The sequence below is a fragment of the Sus scrofa genome, chromosome 13 (genome assembly GCF_000003025.6).
Source record: "Sus scrofa isolate TJ Tabasco breed Duroc chromosome 13, Sscrofa11.1, whole genome shotgun sequence".
NCBI lineage: Eukaryota > Metazoa > Chordata > Mammalia > Artiodactyla > Suidae > Sus > Sus scrofa.
The window spans coordinates 109,614,106-109,638,643 of record NC_010455.5 but is presented as its reverse complement, the minus strand read 5'-3'; the positions used below and the strand labels follow the sequence as shown (position 1 = coordinate 109,638,643).

At 40.6% G+C, this 24,538-nt stretch overlaps 1 long non-coding RNA gene across 1 annotated transcript; it reads right to left on the bottom strand.

The window, feature by feature from the left end:
- On the bottom strand, positions 1–6,494 carry LOC106505743. Its single transcript, XR_001300438.2, has 2 exons — positions 6,178–6,494; positions 1–244 (listed from the first exon to the last, which is right to left on the bottom strand). It is a non-coding gene; the product is annotated as an uncharacterized LOC106505743 (long non-coding RNA).

Here is a 24,538-nt window from a genome sequence, read left to right as displayed (position 1 = left end):
TAAAAGTTCAGATCTTTTTTTAGTATAGAAATGTACTACCATCTCAAAAATTGACGGGATAAATACAGAAAGGGGGGAACGGGGAACAGTATCATCCAGCATTAGGAACAAAGCAGATGTCCCATCGGGTGTCCATGATTTAGACTTCTGTTTCTGGCTTTCTCAAGGTAAGCAGTGGTGGTTAACCTCAGGCAGAATTTGAAGAACTTCTGCAGACCAATGTACCATCTCATAGTGGACATGCCTGAGACAGAAGACATTGCACAATACAGAAGTCATCAGCTAACTGCATTCCAGCCACCTTGTAAGCCCGAGTTTCCCAATCTTTTAAAATACTATGACTTTCATCAGAACTACCTAAGAAACTAAAAAGCAGCAAAAAGTTCAGTAACACTTTTAGATAAAACTTCATTTTATAAGCCAAATTCATTTGAAAAAAGGTATTTATACATGTGAGTCATTTAGTCTACAAACAATGCTTGGAATGCACTTGTATACTGGACCCCTTATTAAAGCACCACACAGCCCAGCCCTGCTGAGGTCTATGGTCCATAATTTGGAAAATAAAACTGTTGTTTTCCCTAAGAACCTTCATTTGTATCTTGGTTATGTTTTATGGCAATGCTTAATGTGGATATGTTAATAGTCATTGGTTCCGTTCATCTTAATAAAGCTGCTTTACCACCTTCAAGAATCAGAGAGCTCAAGAAAATACAATCATAGTATTTTTATTTATTTATTTATTTATTGCCTGTTTATATGCCATCTTATTTTTAAAGTGTTTGAGACAGCTATGGTCTGAATTTTGACAAGCCACTAAATGCAAACCCACCTGTGTAGAGAAAAGCAGAGCAGCCATTTATTTACCAGTTGCCTATTATATAGCTGGCCTCACACTGAAGGTTGAGGCAGAAAGAGCTGATGAAGAACTAATCCCTGCTTTTGAAGAGCTGCAATCTCCTTTTGCTGTAGGGCAAGGGGGGGAAGGCAGCGAAGGAATACAAACATCCACAGAGACAATAGCAAAAAGGCAGAGCCCATCATTTGACAGAGGAATGCAGGGATTGCTATGGGACTGAAGAGAAGGGGCACTCTGGGTGGAAAAGTTATGGAGGGCTTCCAAGAAGAGTTGGCCTTTACCGGATTATGGGACAGGGAAAAGAGAGACAGAAATTCTGAGAGGGAGTGGCTTGAACAAAGGCACAGAGGAATGTAGAGCATGTGGGCCCAGACAAGGCAAGTAGTTCAGACTACAGAAAGTCCTGGTGGAGCAGGAAAAACAATCTCCTGACTACATGAATGTAGACCATATTCTCCGCACCCCACACCCATCCCCTAACATAGGCCCCAGGGGTTTCAAAATCCTGATTCAGCCAGCTGCCTGGCCCCCATGCACAATGTTTGATGAATGAATCATGCTATCAGTTAGGAATGCAGGATTCCTGAGTGTTAGTGGTGGATCAGTTCCTTTATGAAATTCCAGTCATTCTTTTAGTTGCTCTCTTTAGGACTAAGTCTCCAAATTTCTTCACTGAACCCCAACTTTGAAGCATGAAGCTGGTCCTATTTGCTCCAATTCTTGTGGTTATGAGGATCACCTGTGAGCTTGCTACTAAGGCAGACTTCTGGAACATGCCCACCTGGTATGAGCAGTAGTCTGTAATTTTGATGCCCATAATCCTGAAAAAACCTCAGTCACACACTTTGAGAAACACGATCCTTCTGGAGTTTTTCTTTCTTCCCCTTTGAATAATTCTGCATGTTTCCAGTGTGTCTAGATACCAAAAGTGTGTCTAAACAACCACCCTTTTTCATGTTGTTCAGGCATCTTGGTATCATCTTTTGTCCCAAGTGGGGCATTGTCAGGAAGACTTGTTCAGATGCTCCTGTGACCAGCCAAATGGGATGGGCTATCTGGGCCAAAGACCTTGCTCCCCATCTACCATGAAACTTCCATTTATCACTGGGGCACACTCCTCCTGACAGCCAGCAGCTCTGCTGCCCACAGGGGCCTGAGCTTCCTATTTGAAGACGTGACACTGAGACAAGTGCCTCAGCTCAGAGGGCTTTGCTGAAGACATAAGTAGCCTCTCTGCTCTTGTCTGAAGGTCACTTTCTTCTTGTTTTCTTGAAGTTAATTTAATAACACCTTTTATTTTTAAAATATATCCTTTTAAAAGAACATTTTATTGCTATCACTTTTGCCTATTTGCATATACTTTGTTAATCTTACTTTTATGGCTCTGAATTGCTTTTTTCTTTTTTTTTTTTTTTTGTTTTTTGGTTTTTGGTTTTGTTATGGCTGCACCTGCATCATATGAAAGTTCCCGGCCAGGGGTCAAATTGGAGTTGCAGCTGTGGCCTATGCCAACATTTATGGCAATGCTGGCCTGAGTGAGGCCACGGATAGAACCCAAATCCTCATAGAGACATCAGATCCTTAACCCACTGAGCCACAATGGGAACTCTTGAACTGCTTTTCTTTTTTCATGCTGACACTCTTTCTATCTCAAAATTTCAAATCTCCATTTATTTTTACCATCCTTTTAACGGTCTCTCAGATTTAAGTTGAGATAAAAAAGTTTTATTTCTACTACTTTAATACTTATCTTTTTATACTCAACTTCTAATCTCTTTTACTTGGCTATTTATTTTTTGTTCTATTTAACCTCTCCCTTTTATTTGGTAGCTGTCTTGATTTCTACTTCTTTGTGACTTCAAATTCTTCACACTTTGCTTTTCTCTGCCTTTGAATATTTTATGCTTAAATATCTCCACTTATCTTTGTATGTTGCTTTTAACCCTTTTCCCTCTTATTCTTTGCATTTTATGCTTTAATCTTCCCTTATATTCTTTCTTTACTCTTAATTTCATGGTCTCTTGGTTTGTTTCATTGGTATTGAGTTCTATACCAATAATATATATATATTATATATATATAACACATCTATAATTATAATTATTTTTTTCATTGTGTATTTTAATTTTTCCATTGTATTTAAATTTTCCCCTAATTTTAATTTTAATTTTGAGCTTATGCTGTATAAACCCCTCATTTTTTCATTGGGGATGCTGATATGAAAAGAGTTAAAAATAACTTGCTCAATGGGCAATGGTGAGGCCTACATAAGAAGGTAGCTTTTTGATTACAGTCTAGTGCTCTTTCCACCAAACCATTCCAATAACAATGACCATGTGAAGAGAGCCTGTCTTCCTTTTCTTTTTTTTTTTTTTTTTTTTGTCTTTTTGCCTTTTCTGGGGCCGCTCCCACAGCATATGGAGGTTCCCAGGTTAGGGGTCCAATTGGAGCTGTGGCCACCGGCCTACACCACAGCCACAGCAATGCTGGATCCTTAACCCACTGAGCAAGGCCAGGAATAGAACCCACAACCTCATGGTGCCTAATCGTATTCACTAACCACTGAGCCATGACGGGAACTCCAGAGAGCCTGTCTTCTTTAAAATGAAGAACACCTAGTAGCGTCTCATCAAAGAGCATTTAGTTCCTGTGGATATTAGGGTCAAGACTATGATTCAATGTCAGTGATCACCCTGAGAGAAGGTTTTCCTTGGCCTTTCATTAAAATGACAAGTGAAAGTAATGTGAAAAGAGGAAAGCTGAGAATTGGGACTTTATTTGTAAAATATGCAGAAGAACAGCATCTTAAGTCAGAACACAATGTGGGAGCTGGGTGACCCTAAGCAAACACATATCTCCAAGCCTCTGTTTTCTTATTTCTGAAGTGGGGATTATGAGGCCCTTCCGGCCCCACCTCACCTTTGTGCTACGTTGACCAGTTCAGATCTCCAATAGAAAAACTCTTTGTAAATTTTGTGCATAGTTGTTCCTATAATGCCCATAAGATTCAAGAGAAATGTTAGAGGAATAACTACCTAAAAAGAATACCATTTTCACTTTTTAAATATGTATATTGGTTTATCTAAAGAGAGAAAGAATAAGGTGTCATGTCACTCTCAATACTCAAAATCATATTTTCCCCCTTTTTTTCCTTTTGTAAAAAAACCAAATTACTTTTTGGTGACTTTCTGTTGTTTGGTGCACATTTCCATCTGGAGCTCTTGGGTTTATAGTCTTGGGTTGTATGCTTGCGTCATTTCTTGAGTTGTGATTGTTAAGAAAATGAATGTAACTCTACCTTAATGAAAGATATTTTTAAGAATATCTGCCTTTAGATTCAAATTTAATCTTAACAATTAACAGTAACTTCTGTGGCAAACTCATAGTTTCTTCCCTAATCTATTTCTTACTTCTACATTCCCACCAAAATTGTGCTACAATCTTTGTGGAAGCTAGCAATGGCAGTCAGAAAAAGCATTACCCTGTGCATCTGGTATTTGAGAGGCTTTTTTATTTCATTACTCAATAAAATTTTCAGACAGCAATCTTAGGGTCTAAGCATCTGGAGTTGTTATCTCCTAAGCAGAGCTGGCTCTGCAACAGCAAATAAATGGATTAAAATGCTAAGTGAATTCCTACCGGCAAGAAAACTGTGAGTAAGGACAGAGGATGAGTCAGGCTGGATGCCATGTGATGAGGGCAAAAGGATCAGGGACATTCTAGCGTTGGGGCTGCCTCTTGGCCAGTGCTGTAACCACCAGAAATGAACTAGAATAGAATTTGTCACTCAGGACACTTATCTGTGGGAACACTAGGCCATCTCTTTGCCCTTTAGCATGAAGCCATCAGCAAGGTTCCTTAGAGATACTCTATCCTTGCTGTGATCTTACATGTCTTAGAGAGACAAAATCGCAAGAAACTTATGTAACTGAGCTAGTGCCCTGTGGGGCTCCTAGGCATACACGCCTTTCTGTGTCCTCCATTGCTTGTTTTTAGGGAATAAGCCTCAGCCTCCATGACCCTCCCTATATTCAAAAGAGCAGTTGCTAAACAGGGGAAGAAGGGGATGCAGAGACCAGGGAGGATCAGTGCAGTCTTGGGGCAGGGTCCTGGTTCCTCCTCAAGGAATATACATAACAATGTCTTTGAGCCTTTCTGTAGAACTAAAACCCCCAACAAATGGAAAAACTACTTGAAGCATTCTTCATTCCAAGGACCTCCAGAACAAGTCCTGAGGCCACTAAACACCAGCTTTGAGAAACAATGCAAGCTTGCCTCTACCCTGATCTTTATCTACTCCTCTGATCCTTATTCCATTCCCCAAACTACCACCTCATTACCCCTTCCAAGGGGTGCAGAGTCTCTAAGGCATTAGCTTACTCTGGCCCCCTTTGCCTGGCAAAGCAATAAAGATTTTTTTTTCTTCCTTTATCCAAAACTCTGTCTCTGCGTTTCAATTTGGTACAGCAGACAGAGACTGGATTTCAGCAACATTTAGAGCCTAACCCCTCAGAGACCACAGCCCTAAGTCAAGATGGCCTGAAAGGCTCCATCAGCAGTGGAACAAGAAGTCTTCTAGGAAAGCACTATTTTTTCCCACTAAGCCACATTCCTACCCTCTTCACCCTGTTCCCATCAGTGGCAAAACAAAGGCAACACAGTATACCCTTAAGGCTTGGCTGGAGTCCTACCAAGTGGGTCAAGTAAGAAGCCTCAGCTCTTGATATAGCAAAACAAAACAACTTCCTCTTTCAGTTTGGCACAGGCAACGAGAGGAGCATTTGGAAAAAGAGAAGAAAAAGAAGTAAAGGGAAATGAGAAGAAAGGCAAGATGCAAACTTAGGGCAGACTCCACCTGTGAGGGGAGTCCATGGCTACCACAAGGAGGGCTCCATTCTGCAGCTGCCTTGAACATCCCCAGAGGCCCATAGGATTGCTCCTAAGACTGTGGACACTGCATTATTCACTGCATGGAGGCACTGAGGCACTGATCTTCAATTTTTGATAAGCTCATTTGACTCAATGAAGAAAAATGAAAACCACTTCCTCCCCACAAACTACCACGAAGTGCTTCCCCAAACCCACTTGCCCTGCTCAAAGATGAGAGATGATTAAAAGTGGTAAGAGAGAGAAATTCTATTTGCCTTTATTTTTACCATCTTGCCACTGACTCCCAAAGTCCCCAAAGAGATGCCAGAGCCTGCACTGGGTGTTTGTAAGCACTGGGGATTTTCTAAGGAGAGTGGGGCTATAAATTGAAACTGATTCTGCCTTTTAGAGATCTCATAAGAAAAAAAAGTACCTGGTCAACAACTCACCCACCACTGAGTTGCACCATCTGCTTGTTACAATACATTCCTGGAACTCCTCTGTCTGGTAAACAGCTGTCATGAGAACCATTTCTCCCTGACACTGCTCCTTTTATTGGTGACCTATTGGTCAATAACATCAAGCAACGTTGTTTGTTAAACCTCAATGATGACCTCATGATCTTCGCTCTCACTTTTTTATGTCAACCTTATAAGCTTCCCTTCGTGCCCTGAAAACTAGCAGCAAATGATATTGAAGGCAGTGATAGAAAATAGCACACTGATGGAAAATGATTAACTGACAAACATTCAAGAGACCCAAACTCATAACAGAAAGATGCCCTGCAGAACATTGTGGCCATTTAGGCACACTTGATTGAAAAATGCTTAGAAACAGAGGATTTTAATTGACTTAATTTAAACTGAGATGACTCAAGAATTGCAAACAAAAATTTTCTTCATGCAGCAGCACCATTCAATTTAGACTGAATTGCCCAATGATTAATTAATTTGGTACAGTGTTCACTGATAAACTGCTGTAAATGCACATCTGTCAAAAGAATTTGTCACAGATTGTCAAACCTTCGTGACATGAATGGCACAAATCCAGGGAGCTGCCCACAGTAGGTGGCCTGTTGTTCTTTTAAGGAGCCTTCATTGACCTCATTGCTAAATAAAACAAACTCCAGGCTAAAAGAAGAAGAAGAATTCAGATAGCTAGTCAACTAGAGGAGTCATGGGACCTTATACTAAATTTTGGAAAGGATGCTAAATTGAGAACAAAGAATCATGGAAACTGAGAGCAGAAAAATAATATAAGCTGGATTTTATTCTAAGCACTGTATCCATACTATCTTATTTAACTCTCACAGAAATCCCATGAATTAGATATAATCTCCACCTTGCACATGAAGAAACTTAGAGATTATCTAGTTTGCTTTACAAATGACGTCTAGAGAAGTTAAGCAAGACTTGTCTGTAGTCAAATAGTCAAAGCCTTTGCAGAGGGAGAACCCAAACAATGTCATCTGACCCCGGTCCAGTGCTCCAAATTCTTGTGAGTGGGTGACATGAATTCATTTTACATGGTGCCTTGGGTTCAGAAAAGACATAAAACCATTTCAGGAAGGGGAAACTCTTTATCATTTCCAAAGTGATGGTCAGCAGGTTAAGGGGTCGGCTAAGTATCATCTGGCCTGGCAGAAGTGATGACACAGGAGTTCCCCTCGTGGTGCAGTGGTTAACGAATCCGACTAGGAACCATGAGGTTGCCTGCCCTTGCTCAGTGGGTTGACGATCCGGCGTTGCCGCGAGCTATGGTGTGGGTTGCAGACACGGCTCAGACCCTGCGTTGCTGTGGCTCTGGCGTAGGCCGGTGGCTACAGCTCCGATTTGACCCCTAGCCTGGGAACCTCCATATGCCGCGGGAGAAGCCCAAGAAATAACAAAAAGACAAAAAAAAAAAAAAAAGAAGTGATAACACAGCTAGTCTTCTTCTCATGCTCTCTCTTAGACAATCAGAGGCTTAGGGTGCTGGAAACGGGTATCCAGACACCTGAGGAATTGGACATCTCTTGTCTACAGGCTTCTGTGCCATACCAAGGAGGGCAAATTAAGAGGAAGCTTCTTGAGAAGTAGTAAGTAACTTAAAACTTTATCCTAACATGGCAGAGAAGACAAATCTGGAGAGGCAGCAAAGTAATGGAAATAAATAAGAGTAAAAATTCAAAGGGGATGATGGTTTGGAAAGACACCTCCCAAACTGAAAACAGAGACACCTCTGAAGAGCTGTCTTGGTTAAATGTGATGGTAGAAGGTCATTTTAGCTTTATCTGTATACTATGACATTTTCTCAATGACAATTGATCTAATGTATTTATGTTTAATTTGCTATAAAAATGAAGTAAACATTTTTTTGGTCTTTTTGTCTTTTAGGGCCACACCAGCAACATATGGAGGTTCCCAGTCTAGGGGGTCCAATCAGAGCTGCAGCCTCCAGCCTACACCAGAACCATAGCAACGTGGGATCTGAGCCATGTCTGTGACCTATATCACAGCTTACGGTAACACCAGATCTGTAACCCACTCAACGAGACCAGGGATCGAAACTGTGTCCTCATGGATGCTAGTGGGGTTCGTTAACCACTCCACCACTAGTGGAGTTCCATGACAGGAACTCCCTGAAGTAAACATTTTTGAAATGAGAAAAAGAGATAAATGAAAGGGCTGAATATGAGTAAATATGGCTAGACCAAAGAACTATAAGAACTCAACATACCACTAAGCAACAGGCTCTACCCAACATTAATACAACACTCCACACAACAATAGCAGAATACATATTCCTTTCAAGTGCTTATAGAACATATACCAAGATAAACAATACCCTGGGCCATAAAGCTAACCTCAGTTTATCACCTGACATTGTCTGAGTCTTTTCAGGTGACCACTGAGCTAATCAGAAGAATCTGCTAATCCCTTCTAAGCCACCTATAGAGCTGTGGAATTTACTCAATTATAGGCAAGTTTAAAAGAAGGAAAAGAAAGGGAATAAAGGAAATAGGCCAATTTATTGGCTGCCAGAGACAGAACAGGCAGCAACTACCTGCCCATGTTCTTCTCCTTTAGTCCCTGCATAGGATACTCTCTTTAAGTCCTAGCAGGCTCCCCTAGCCATGCATATGGCTGAAGATAGAGCCCGTGACTGCACTGGCACCAAGACTTAAACTTTCTGGCCAGGGTTCATTTCCAGGGGGTGCTCAAGAGGTCAGTTGGGTCCCAGAGGGACACTTACTCAGCACAGTAAAGACGTCAATTCTCCCCAGGATGATACACAGAATTAATGAAATTCCCATCAAAAACCCAGCAAGACATTTTTGTAGAGACATTCAAGATTATTATAAATTTTGTATGGAAAAGTAAAAGGAACTGAAGTTTTCACAAAGAAGAATAAAGTAGGAGGCATTAGTCTACTTGATTTCAAAACATACAGCTATAGTAATCAAGATGGCGGTACTAGTAGAGGGATAGACACATAGATCAACAGAATAGTACAGGAAATCTAGAAATAGTCCATATAAATATGCCCAACTGACTGTTGACAAAGGTGCAGAAGCAATTTAGTGGAGGAAAGACAGCCTGTTCAACAAATGGTGCTGAAGCAAATGGACATCCATAAATAAAATATGAACCTCACTCTAGGTGTCATATTTTACACAAAAAGTAACTCAGAATGGATCACAGGCTTAAATTTAAGATGTAAACCTATAACAACTTTAGAAAAAACATACATAGATAAAATCTTCAGAATCTACGATTAGGTAACAAGGCTAGCCTTAATACCAAAAACATGATCCATAAAAAGGAAAATTGATAAACTGGACTTCAGCAAAATTAAAATCTTTTGCTCTGTGAAAGACTATATTAAAAGAATGAAAAGACAAACTACAAAATGGGAAAACATATTTGCCAACCATACATCCAATGAAGAACTAGTATCTAAAATATGTAAGAAACTGGATTTCCCACTGTGGCTCAGCAGGTTAAGAACCTTATATTGTCTCTGTGAAGATGCAGGTCTAGCTCAGTAGGTTAAGCTGTGGCCTTGCTCACCGTAAGCTGTGGTGTAGGTCACCACTGTGGCTCAAATCCAGTGTTACTGTGGCTGTGGCATGGGCCGCAGCTGCAGTTCTGATTCAGCCCCTGGCCAGGGAACTTCCATGTGCTGTAGGTGTAGCAGTTAAAAAAAAGAAAATAAATGAATAAAATAAAATATATAAGGAACTGTCAAAACTCAACAGAAAAAAACCCCACACAAACAATAATTTAGTTAGAAGATGAGCAAAAGATATATAAACATTTCACCAAGAAAGATATATAGATGTCGGATAAATTATAATATGTTCAACATCATTAACCAATAAAGGAATGCAAAATAAAACCACAATAACATATCACTACACACCTCTCAGAATAGCTTCAGTAAAAAATAGTGATGACCTCAAACAATGAGATGCAAAAAAGTTGAATCATTCATACATTGCTGAAAAGAATGTTAAAATGGCAGTTTCTCAAAAACTAAACATGAAAATATCACATGACCCTGAAATTGCACTCATGAATATTATTCCAGAAAAAAAAGGTTTTTCTTATTTTAAATGCCGCTTTATTCATAATAGCCCCAAATTAGAAATAACCCTGATGTCCTTCAACCCTTTAATGTTTAAACAGGCTGTGGTACATCCGTATTGTGCAACACTACTCAGCAATAAACGAACAATTGATACCCACAAATTATGTGCAGCTCAAGGGATTTACATTGAGTGAATAAAGCCACCCTCAAAGTTTACATGCTATGATGATTAATTTGATGTCCCAACTTGGCAGGACCACAGTGCCAAGACATTTGGGTAAACATTATTTTGAATATTTCTGCGATGGTTTTGGATGAGATTCATGTTTAAATCAGTGGACATTGAATACAGTGGATTGCATTTATTGGGTGGGTCTCATCCAATTAGTTGAAGGTCTAATGGAACAAAAATCTGATGTTTCTCAAGCACGAGGGAATTCTCAGCTGACTGCCTTTGGACTCAAACTGCAACTTCTTCTAACTTCCCTACTTGCCAACATCCCCCAATATATTTTGGACTTGCCTAGCCTCCACAATTGCATGATACAGTTCCTCAAAATCTCTGTGTGTGTGTGCATATAAATAAATAGATAGATAGATATAGATATATATATATACATCTTATTGGTTCTAGTTCTCTGGAGAACCTTGACTAATACACATACTAATTCCATTTATACAACATTCTTAAAATGACAAAATTACAGACACAAGGAACAGATTAGTGGTTGCCTCAGGTTAGGAGTCAGTAAGGGTAAGTCAGTAGGTATGGCTATAAAAAGGCAACAGGAAGGATCCTTGTCATGATGGGAATGTTTCTTTTTTTTTTTTTTGCTTTTTAGGGCTGCACCTGAGGCATATGGAGGTTCCAAGGCTAGGGGTTGAATCAGAGCTTTAGCTGCCTGCCTACACCACAGCCACAGCAGTGGGATCCCAGCCATGTCTACGACCTACACCACAGCTCACAGCAATGCTGGATCCCTAACCCACTGAGTGAGGCCAGGGATCGAACCTGCATCCTCATGGATACTAGTCAGATCCATTTCTGCTGAGCCACAACAGGAACTCCTGGGAATGTTCTGTATCTTTACTGTATTGACAGCAATACCCTGGTTGTGACACTGTACTATAGTCTTACAAGATGTTACCACTGTGGGAAACTGGATATATGATATCTTTCTATACTATTTCTTATAGCTGCATGTGAATGTACAATATCTCCAAGGTTTAAGTTTTAAAAAGTGGGACAAAATATATCTGATTATTGTATAACAGGCCTCCCAGAAGTCTGGGAGATGAACCTGGATTATCACTCAGATGAATAAACAATCCAGCACTTAGAGCATTACATGGCATCAGAGTCATCCCATATTAACAAGCCATAAATCTACCTGCCATCCTGAATTTCCTTTCCCTCTTCTCTCAAAAGCAATTATGAAAAAGTCCCATTTATTTTGCCACCAAAATATGTCATGAATTTGTTGCTTCTCATTCCCTATTACCACCATTATTACTGATGCTCAAGCAAGCATGAACCGACCCAGGAACCTTGCAATTGTGTCTCTCCCTTTTTCTGCATGCCCCCATCCAATCTACCCCTCATTCAATAGCATGAGCAATTTTAAAACATAAATTAGGTTGTATCACTCCCATACTTTATCCCCTCCCATGACTTCCTATCGCCCTTCACATGAATCCAAGCTCATTCCCATGGCCTACAAGGCCATGCGTGACCATGGCTGCTGTATGGCTCTTGCTCACGTGCTTTAACCACATTTCTCTTCTTCTTCAGTGTAAGATCCTCACTCCCTCAAGCTTTGCACATACATTCCCCCTCCTGCCTGCCTATTCTTCAGGTATCAACTAAAAAGACACCTCTTCAAAGAACATTTTTCTGAGCCTTTTTTCTAAAGTGGGTGCTCCTGCTTTCTCTTCCTCAGCACTCATTTAGTTTCTTTCATGGAATGGAAGCCCTATAAGAGCAGATACCCTGTCTGTTCTGTTCATTGTTATAACTGCTACCTAGAAAAATGTTTAGTAAATACTTCATTTATTGAATGTTAAATCAAAAAATGGCCCAAAGCCAGCCTCAGACACCTCCTACCCTATTGCAAGAAAGTATGTGGTAAATTTTTTTTGGCCACACCTGTGGCATGTGGAAGTTCCTGGGCCAGGGGTTGAACCTGAGCCACAGCTGTGACCCAAGTTGCTGCAGTGACAATACTGGATCTGTAACCCACTGCACCACAAGGGAACTCCTGTGGTAACTATTTTTGGACTTCCTTCATTTGTTAAACAAATACTAATTGAGTGCCTGCTATGTACCAGGCATTCTCACAGTCACTGGGAATAACAAAATGGGCAAGGTCTCCACATTCATAGAATTTAAATGTGATGGGGAAAGTAGACCACAATAGTAAATAGGCAGGTAAACAATAAAATAATAACAAATAATACATTTCAAAAATAATTCCAACAGTTAATATTTTAATAATTAAGTAATTTGACTAGATATTTTAGTTCATTAATTAAACATTTAGTTTTTTAATAATAAAATAATAGTAAATCAAATTTCAGACACAGGTGCTAAGAAGAAAATATAGCAAAGTACCAGGCCTGAGAATGAGTTGGGATGGGTAGGTGGCGTCCAGGTGGTGGTAGCAGTACCAGGTGGTGTCGCCTGGATGGAGAACCTCTCTGAGCCTTCATGGGAATGTAAACGAGCCAACCACACACAAATCTGATGTGGAGTGCTCTAGGCAGAGCCCCATCAAGTACAAAGCTGCTGGGCCTGCAACACATTAATCAAGTTTTGAGGCCAGGATGGCTCAGTCCAAAAAGGAGGAGAGTGGTAGGAGAGAAGGGCTCAGCATTAAGGAAAGCTATATCAAGCTGGCCTCTCAGGCCATGGTGAGGAATGTTCTAGGGTGATAGGGATGACTATGGAGACTTTTAAGAAAGTGGTGTAACTGCCCTGGTTTAGGTTTTTTTTAGCTTTTTGGAAGTTCCCACACTAGGGGTCAAATCGGAGCTGCAGCTGCCAGCCTACACCACAGCCACAGCAACTCGGGATCCCAGTCAGCTGTGTCTGCAACCTACACCACAGCTCACAGCAAAAATGGATCCCCAACCCACTGAGTGAGGCCAAGGATCAAACCCGCAACCTCATGGATACTAGTTGAATTTGTTTCCGCTATGCCACAATGGGAACTCCACTGTCTGGTTTAATTTTTATTTTTATATTTATTTATTTATTTATTTTGGTCTTTTTTTTTTGCCATTTCTTGGGCAGCTTCCGTGGCATATGGAGGCTCCCAGGTTAGGGATCCGAACCGCGTCTGCAACCTACACTACAACTCACAGCAACGCCGGATCGTTAACCCACTGAGCAAGGCCATGGATAGAACCTCATGATTCCTAGTCGGATTCGTTAACCACTGAGCCACGACAGGAACTCCCGGTTTAATTTTTAAATCACTGTTAGCTGCTCTGTCAAAAGGGGGCTGTAGGGCAAGAATGGAGGCAGGGAAGCTAGGTAGGAGGCATCACTCAGGAGAGATGCTGGTTGCTTGGACCAGATGGATCTGTGGAGGGAGGGAGAAGGGGCAGGCTACGATGGGGACAAATTTGACTCAGCAACCTTAAAATATACTGGCCTTCTTCAGAAACTAGGACTTTCTAACACTCTCTTGCATTCCTGGTGTGGCCCAGTTTGAACTCATTTGATTCCCCAGAGATGCCTTTGCACTTCTCCACACCTGATCTAGAAAGAAATGCAGCATGCTGAAATAGCTGGCTGGCTTTCTCCCAATTTATAGAAATGAACTAAACTCTTGTTTTACTCAAGGGAAAGATGATAAAGAAAAAAAGGAGAGGTTACCATTTTCTGTCCTTGGGAAACTTACCACCTAGAGCTACTGGGATCTACAACAAAGATTAATCAAGAAATCAGAGCAGTTCCCACTGTGGCACAGTGTATTAGCGATCCAGTGTTCTCTTCTGTGATAGCTCAGGTTGCTGCTCAGGTACAAGTTCAATCCCTGGCTCCATGCAGTGGGTTAAGGATCTGGCATTGCCACAGCTGTGGCTTGTATTCTATCCCTGGCCAGGGTGCAGCCAAAAAAAAAAAAAAAAAAAAAGAAAGAAAGTAATCAGAATGTGACTTGAAGGGCTTAAAGAGTGAACCCTAAACAAACAATCACACAGAGCTAGTTTCACATCTCCTACCAGGGCAAGCTGGGTGATTCTGGGCACTGACGCACCTCACTGAGTGGCCCCCATCCCAATAGCAAAGCGAGAAAAGCCAAGGAAACACGAAAGCGCCTCCATGCAAACCGCAGCTCTTCAGGGAGGCGCTAAGGAAACTAACTTCTCCTGTGAGGCCGAAACTGATTATCAGTTCTCCAAGGACTAAATCCATCAATATAATCACTGTAACAATCCCTCCACCCTACAACTGGAGATAAACTTTCAGCCCATCCCTAAAAGGTGCAGAGATGACTCACTTCTGAGTAAGAGCAGAACAGGAGAGGTCTGGGTTAAACCAGAGGAAGCTGGTCAGTGTGGCTCAAGGTCCTGCGTCCCTGGTTAGCAAGTGGCAGGGAGTGTTTTCAATGGAGAGAACAGTTCCCTTGCACTGCGCGCCTCCAACCCCAAGGGAGCAGTTAAAGGCTTCCCAGCCCCACTACGCACTCAAGGACATCTCTTAAAAGGAAGATTCAAAAAACAAAGGTTGGTAAACAGAGGGAATTATCACTTTTGACAGCTGCACAAAGACTTTCTGGCAGAGTGTCCTGTCACTGCAAAATGATTGCTAAGGAATCCTCTCCTGTCTAAAGACTCTCTGACAATTGGTTGTTGAGCATGAGCAGCTGAAACTGGGGCAGAAAGCCCAGAGCTGGTTATGCTCTAATGGTAGTGCAATGTGGCTACTTGGGCTCTTTAAAATCTGATTTCAAAACCGCTCCCCAAAGCTTTGGCTCTACAAACGGAGAGTGCCTTATGTTATGATCAAATGAGTTAATCCATGTAAGTGCTGAGAGCAGCACCTGGCAGCAAGCAAGAACTCAATAAAGATTAACCACCTTTGCTAATAATATTCGTTCATGCTTTTCCACTAAGAAATTACTCTATTGCTCTTTATGGTTACGTTTCTTTCTCCTTATGCATTATGAGCTCCTAAGTGTCTGTTTTTCTATCATGCATTTCAGAGCTTGGGACTGTGCTGGACTCAGTAAAAATTTGTGGTTTGAATGGAATTATTTACTCATTTGCATTACATTGAGGAAGTGATAGAAATGAAAAGAGGGTGATGAAACAAAAGACAAATGAAATCTGAGTTTTCTTTACCTCTCACCCTCTGTTTCTTCTCTCCTCATTTAGGGGGCTATTTGTTATATTTTCTCTGCTGGAAACTGGATCCAGTTGAGTCTCAGTGGAGCCAGTGACACTCTTCGCCAAGAAGAGTTCAAGCTTAACCAATTTTGCTATCACCTGGGTTCCCACAGGGTCTGGATATCATAGAGGATACACAGAAGGGCACAAGCTTAAGACCTATGAGCAGATTTGAGACCTCTACTGCCTCTAATACGGGCTTCTTGACACACACTGAAGCAATAAAAATAACAGCAAAAACAATAACAATCAACATTTGCTGAGCACTTATTATTCACTGTGCTAAACACTTTCATATATTACCACATTCAACCCAACCAAAAAAACAAATTGTATATTCTGTTATTTTCATTTTATCAGGTGAAAAAACTAAGGCACAGAAAAGTCACAGTGAGCCACTTCCTTAAGGTCACACCACCAGCAAAACTGTGAGATTCAAACCCATGTTCATGACTCTCCAAACTCATTCAGATAGCCGTTCAGGCCTCTAATGACCACTGGCCACACAGCCCATCTCTGAGGCAGGAGCACCACAGTCCTGGTTCTCTGCACGGCAGTACATGTGCCTTCCACGCACCTGTCTTTCTTGTCCCCACAACATAGCATGGCAGCCCAGCATATCTCATTTTCTACAAAAGACCCCAAAGATTTCTTTTTTTCACCTGCCCTGGTTACTGTCACACTTAGCACATGCCTTAAAACGTGACAGCCTCTGGTTTGTCACTCATGTCTAAGGGACCTGCTCCTGTTGTCTTTCCTGGTGGAACAAAGGCATTGAAGCCACAGGTCACAGAGGCAAAGCATTTATTGATTAGATTCTCATCAATATTCACCCTCTGCCTAAGATTAGACCTGCCTCATGCCTTCTCCTCATGCCTTGCTCCTCCTACTCTAATGTATAACTAGTCTCGGAAAGCTAGAGAAGAACAGACAGAGGCTGGCTACTGCATCTGCCACAGTCAGTACAGGACCTGGAATTAAGAGGAGGACTCTAACCCATAAAATGACAGAAGATAAGGTACAGTAGTAGTATGTCCATTTGAGAACATAAGTAAGGAAATTGGTTCAACTCAGTGAGCCTATTGAGGATTTGGGGGGCGTTGAGTGGAGCTACTTTTCTTGGCCAATTGATAGTTAATTTGTCTGCTAAAAGTCATATTTAGGATTTTAAGGATATTTTCTCTGTTTTCTGACTAGTCTGTGAATGTTTTCTCAAGTGGTACTGCATAACCATATTATTGAAGGAATGTACAAAAAAAGGCACATTAACCTATATCTAACTAATCATGAAACTTACCTGAAATCTTCAAAAATAACAATATATGAAAAACACAAGGTAAAAGGACTGTTCTAGATTAAAGGAGACTAAGAAGAACTGACAACCAAATGCAACAATGATCTTAGATATTAGAAGGAAAGTTCTAAGGGATAATATGAGAACAATGAGAAATTTTGAAAATGGTATATTAAATAATTTTTTATAACTATTATGTTCTTAGGCATGACAATGGTATTGTAATCATGTAGGAGAATGTCTTTGTTCTTAGTGCTTGCTGAAGAATTTAGGAGTGGAGTGACATAAATATCTGCTACTCACACATACAGAGTGAGAGTTAAACAAATAAGGTAAATATTAACCGTTGGTGAACACAGGGGAAGGTTATGGAGTGTTCACTGCACTACTCTTTGACTTCTCTGTAGATATAATACTTTTCAAAATAAAAACTTCAAAATAAAAAGGGCATATAGTTCTGTTGCTCCCTTATAAGTGTCCCACAACCAAATGCATCCACCTCAGCAAGCAACTGTACAAATAGGTGAGAGGGTGGCCCTGTTAGGGTAGGACCTCTAAGTTTGGAGCTTGTGTGATTTTGCTGAGCCTTCCGTCATGTCTATAGGTGACAAGGCTAGGAGCACAGGCTTTGCAGTCAGTGGACTTGGATTTGGAGTGTGTGTGGTGATGCTACTTACCTGCTGTGATACTGGGGTTAAGATACTTAACAGGTCTTGGGTTTTCTCTATTGCAAAAAAATAAGAACACATTGGGATATAAGGATATGTGTGGGATATACAGGGGTTATAATAATTCTTTACTGTATGGGAGTAATTAAATGGAATAAAATTAGAGAAACTCAGGTGACAAACATTTTCATGTCAATAGTTATATATTTATATAATGTGTATTTAATGAATAACTAGGACTTGCGATTTCCTATTATAGCCCAGGACAAAGCTAAAGTTGTTAAGATTTAAAAACAATATAAAGACAAATACTGAATTAATAACTGTACAGATGGTTAAAATCATGAAAGTAGTGTTCAAACAACTAAAGTTCAGTAAGTATTGCAAAAAGGATGGTAACATGCTTACCACAGTGCCTGGTACACAGCAGATGCTCAAGCTTCATTTAGAACTTTCATTAAATTCCCTTAGGGGCCTTTAGAAATCGTGTTGTAGCACTTTTCTTAAGAATTGAGGAGTTCGGAGTGCCCATCATGGCTTAGTGGTTAATGAACCCGACTAGTATCCATGAGGGCTCGGGTTCGATCCTTGGCCTTGCTCAGTGGGTTAAGGATCCACCGTTGCGGTGAGCTGTGGTGTAGATTGAAGACGCAGCTCGGATTACACATAGCTGTGGCTGTGGCGTAGGCCGGCAGCTACAGCTCAGATTGGACACCCTGGCCTGGGAACTTCCATGTGCCTTGGGTACGGACCTGAAAACATAAAAAAAAAAAAAAAAGAATTGAGGAATTGCCTAATAAGGGAACCCAGAAAGAACAAGAACTGATGTAAGGCACAATGTCTCAGCTATGTAAATCTACCCAGACTATGAAAGATGTAGGAAAGCATGAGACTGAGGGTTAGAAGACCTGGGTTCACTCTGGGTATACCCAGTAATGCACTGTTTAACTCAGACAAAGGACTTGGACTCAGATTCTTCAACAGAAAAAGGAAGAGATTAGACTAGAATCCACTGCTCTCAAGGTCCCTTTCAGCTTGAAAATTCTGTGGTTTGAGAGGCTCCTGGACTTTTCCAACATTGGGTGCAAGATCACCTTTGGGTTGGTGTTCACAGCATTTTGTAGAGGAAAGAGTACAAGGTTCTCCTCCTTACCTAGTCAATCAAGAGCTGCTGAAAATCTGCTTTTTAGTTTAGCAGTTGGAATTTAAGATGAGCTCTGGGTTCCAATACAAGAGTATCTGTCATTCATCAGCTGTGTGTGTTGAGCATACCACTTAATCTCTGAGCCCTGGTTTTATCACCTGCAAAATGGGGGTGATTTCATGTACTCTGTGGTACTGTTGTAAAGATTATTGGTGATGTCTGAAAAATTGACAGATGGTTGTTCGGCAAGAGTGATGAGATGATAATGATGTGGTTAAAGACCTGTTGTTTTATAGTCCTTTCACTATTTATAGAAAGACCACAGTATGTGTCTTATTCGGTCTTTATAATAATTCTATGCATTAAATATTATTATGATACCCAATTTTGGAGCAAAGAAACTGAGACTTGAGGATAAGGGCCTACCTGGGACTCTTCCAGGTTTTCTGACTGCCAACTCTATTTGTTTTTCCTAATAGACCCCATCTGATTTCTAAGCCAAAAAATAAACACCACATTTTGTTTTAGGTTAAGGTTCAGCCACTTGCCCCATTCTTCTCCTCTGCATTTATCTAGTGGCATATTTTTCATTGGATATAGAGTGTAGTACTTTTTACTTAAAATTATTAAGCTCCCAATGAAGAAATTCTTTCTAAAAGTGCAAGCTTAATACCTTGTTGCCCATGGAGAGGCTTGAATATCTTCTGCCACTTGGTGGGTATTTGGCCTGTGGACAAGTTCCTTATCCTTTCTGAACCAGTTTTCCCCTGTGTAAGATGGCGTAATAATTCCTACCTACAAGGCTGTTGAGAGAACAGGTAAACAATTTAGAACCAGAGCCTGGACAGAGTACAGTCCTCTCTAAGTTCTCATTGCTTTCACCAGCTACTTTGTACCTACCCTTGGGTCAACTCCTTAAACATTAGATTGAATGTATGAGGGTTAATGGACTAATTCACACTTAGTAGTTTTCAGAAATTTTCCCTCTCATACACAAAACTTTCTCTGACCAAGTAGAACTATATAGGAGGTTGACTACAAATGTTATCTCTTTTTGTTTCACAATGGAAAAAGAAAAGATGGGAAGCAATTATCCAGTTTAAAAGGGAGCTCAAAGAGGAAGATCAAACCTGAAAATATGAGGTACAAAACAAGAACAAAAAAAGAAGTGCAATCCAAATTTTCAGAGACTTTGATAGTTGGGAATTCAAGTGACCTGCTTAAAATAAATGGAATTGTTCCTTATCTAACTTTTTTTTGCCCTTTTAAGTTTTTGTAATTTCTACCTCAAGGAGTTAAAGTGGGGAACTCTAGGCCACAGAGTGCATAGTGACTTTTTTTTGTTATCCCTATAACATGAGAAAGTGATCTTAGGGGCAGCTCCAGTTTTTCCACAGCTATGACTTAGAATAATTTAATCGAAAGGTAAGGGACACAGATCTTCTATTTTTGAAAATTAACTTAGATTTTTGTCAAAGAAATGTAGGAGCAGCTAATACTTGTGACTAAGACTGCCATTTGGAGTGGCAGAGAAAGGCTGAGGAAGATTGTAGGGAACCAAATCTGCTGCAGCCACCACCTTCACCCCCAATGTCCATTTCTATAGCACCCCTGCTCACCATTGCCATGGTCACCACTGGATTCAAAATAAAAGAAAGGAACCATATGCTTGTCTGGTGAGGATAGGAAGAAAGAGCCAGCAGAGAGCAGAAGCCTTGGGGTGGAGTGGGAGGGGTGGTCACTAAGACAACCAGTGCTTGGAGACTGTACCACAGGAAGAAAAGGAGATGCAGGGATGAAACTGGGTGAGTATACCGTGGCCTTGGGCTTGACGTTGGGTAGGACTTGAGATTCTTCTTCAGCTAGCTACAGATGAGCAGCTGAGTAGACTTTTTTTTGCCCTTTTAAGTTTTTGTTCAGAGACCTCACAAAAGTTTTCTATGGGTGTGTAAGGAAGGAGCAGATTTGTGTGGTGAGTGGTGGGAAAATGGGAAATGCATTTAGAATTGGTGAGTGTTTGGTGATTTGACTTCAGCATCACAATTGGCAAATTCTATGGATATGTGCACTTATGGATTTTTTTTCAGTGTAGAAAGATTAGGAGTGTAAGTATGCAAATGTGTTAGGCTTTTTTTTTTTTGTCTTTTTGCCTTTTGGGGGCCGCTCCTGCGGTACATGGAGGTTCCCAGGCTAGGGGTCTAATCTGAGCTGAAGCTGCCAGCCCACACCAGAGCCACAGCAACGCGGGATCCCAGCCACATCTGTGACCTACACCACAGCTTATGGCAACACTGGATCCTTAACCCACTGAGCAAGGCCAGGGATCGAACCCACAACCTCATGGTTCCTAGTCGGATTCGTTAACCGCTGAGCCATGACGGGAACTCCCCTTTTTTTTTTGCTTTTTAGGGCCTCATCAGTGGCATATGTAGGTTCCCAGGCTAGGGGGCCAGTTGGGGCTATGGCTGCCAGCCTCTGCCACAGCCACAGCCACACCAGATCCGAGCTATGTCTTTGACCTACACCACAGCTCATGGCAATGCCAGATTCTTAACCCACTAAGCCAGGCCAGGGATGGAATCCACAACCTCATGGTTCCCAGTTGGTTTCGTTTCACTGCGCCATGACAGGAACTCGGTGTTTGGCTTTCGAATATCTGTTTCTGACACCAATGAGAAATGCAAAATTACCAAGTAATTAAAAGCAAAGGTTCTGATCCAGATCATTATTCTATAAGTTACTGGCTGTAAGACGTTAACCTAGTGTAGTTAGCTATAAAATAGGGATACTAATAGTACTGTCATGAGGAGTATGATTGGCAGAATAATGGTCCTCAAAGGATGTCCACAATCTCATCCCCAGAACCTGTGAATCTATTACCCTAGGTAGAAAAAAAAAGGGGGCTCTACAAATGTCATTAACATTATGGAACTTGAGGTAGGAGATTCCTAAATTACTCAGATATGCCAAATTTAATCCCACAAATTCTTAAAAGGGAAGAACTTTCTTGGCTGCAGTCAGGGTCACAGAGCTGCAACATGAGGACTTGACCAGCCTATTTCTGTCTTTGAAGATGGAAGAAGGGCACCTCTAACCAAGGAATGTTGTGGCTTCCACAGCTGGGAATGACTCTTGCTTTACAGCCAGCACAGATCTTGGTCCTACAACCGTAGGGAACTGAATTTCACATCAACTTGAAATTTCCCCTACAGCTTCGAGAAAGGAACACAGCTTGGCAACACCTTAATTTTAGTTTGGTGAGACTTGACCTCCAAGAACTGACCTACAAGAACTGTAAAATAATAAATAAAATAATAACCACTGCTTTGTTGGTTTTTTTGTATTAGCAGCAAGAGAAAACTATTATGGGTAAATGAGATAATACACACACAGCAGCCAATGGCATGCAATAGGCAATATTAAGTATTAGGCACCGAAGCTGTGTTTGCATTGCACCTAACATCAGATGGTCCAGATTGTAGTGATAGAGATTATCAAGGAAGTGAATTAAAGCCCTCTTAAGGCACCTCCTGCTCCCCTCACTGCTAATGATGCTACCTGTAAATACGATGAAATTCCTTGTCCTTGGAAACAGCTTGAAGGGGAAAAGATTTTAAGGAGAAATCACCAACCAAGTGAGTGGAACCCCATCATAGTCTTGGCTGCCTGAGCCACTGGGTTTTAGATGTCTAGTTCCATTTTAGAGGATAATTCAAAATCTCTGGTAATCCTGTAAACCATATACCGTACTGTGTATGTTTATGTATGTGTGCAAGCACCCACACACATGCAATTTTTATGTATACTTATGTACTTATTTATAATTATTTTACTATTGATTATTAATAAATAACAATATATGTATATGTGATTTATACCTGACAAATACAAATGTGAATTATATAATTGCATGACATACATATGATTCGTAATTGTATGATATACATATGCCTCTTTCTATATATGTATAGATATGGAATTAGCACATATTAGTACATATTTTGGATCAGCTTGAACTTCTTTCTTTCAAGGAAGGAAGTTGCTGGGAGGGAAGTCTATACAGGTGCCACTTGCAATTAATTCTGAATTAGTGGAAAGAGGGAGCAAACCTACAAATTCCCAATCTTCACCCCAGAGATTCCAATCTGGTAGCAGATCCGGAGTGAACTCCAGGAAGCTACACATGTAATAAGCTTTCTGAGTAAGGTCTGGTTTTAGGACCACTAGATAGTGACTTCAAAGGTTCTCAGGGTGGTACTGGGATAATACTTTATTGATGATGACACTGAAATTTCTGATCTCCAGTTTAATTGGGGAATGAAGGGGCCTGGGTAATTACCTATTCTTCATGCTGGAGTAGGGGATTTACGGTCATCCACCAAATTAGAGAAAACTGAAGATCCTATGGGGGAAGTGGCTTGGGTCATCTACCTACTAAGTATCAGAGTAGAAACTAAACTCTGTGTTTTTAGGTCTCATTCATTTACTCAACGAAGTTCCTACTATATCGCATGTCATTTAAAATTTTAAATTACACAGACATACATGAAATATTTTCCTTATAAAATGTATAATAATGTAAATAAAAGAAAAAAATACCCTTTTCCTTGCCTCTCCAATCTCACATTCCTCCTCAAAGGTCGTCCTTTTGTTACTTGTTCTTCAAGAAAATATTCTAGGAATTACATACAACATGCACAAAGCAAAGAATACTTAGGTTTATGTCTTTTTTAAAAAAATGAATTTACACAGTTTCCTTTGTCACTTAATAAGCCAGCATGTAATGATTACCTTATTCTTTTTAAATGCTGTGGAGAGTGTTGTTTGCATCATGATGTATTTGAATCAATTTGGCTATTCCCCACTGAATGACATTTAGGTTCTTTCTACAATTCTTACTATTACACACACACACACACACACACACACACACACACACAAAATAGTGCATCAAATATCCTTATATGTGACTGTATGCATGATATGATTTATCTAAGATGGTTAGACATGTTAATTTTGAGCTGAAGGGGATGGATGTTCTGCCACTTTCTACTCTGCTTTTTGTAGCTACATGAAGTTGGAAAGAAAATAATATCTCTTAATCCACAAATCTATGTTCAACAAGATGCAGATCCTGAAAAGTACCCTTACCTGGATGTTGATGTGCCTTGTTATGTCTCTTATATGAGTTTTGAGGTGTTCTCATATCATAACAATGTCCAGGAGAACTCCCTGTCTCTTTATTACTGGTATCTAATTTGACTTTTCAATGATCTTTTCAAAATTCTATTTTAAAACTATTTTTATCTTAGCAGTGCCTTTTAGTCAGCAGCAATTCTAGTTCACATTCCTGATTTTGAAACTTATAGGGGAAAAATGTATATTATATATATAAAACATACATATATACACACATTATACATACGCACATGCACACACACACACACACATGCATATATAAAAGAATGTCTGGTTCCTTCCCTGGATGAAACTGTCCCAGGCTTTTTGCCACTTTAGCAATGTACGGAAAATGCAAGGAGCCCACACTCCCGTATGACTTAGCCCTGCCTGGAGCATAGGGCACGTGGTGAATGAGTATCAAGGGGCAAGAACCAGTCTCTTGGAGGTTCTTGCCTCTTGATAGGTGGAGCTGTCAGAAGTCCACACTGCGGACTGATGGGACAATGGGTAGCTGAAATTACTTCGTGTTTCCCAGCCCTGTGCTTCATTCCTCACAG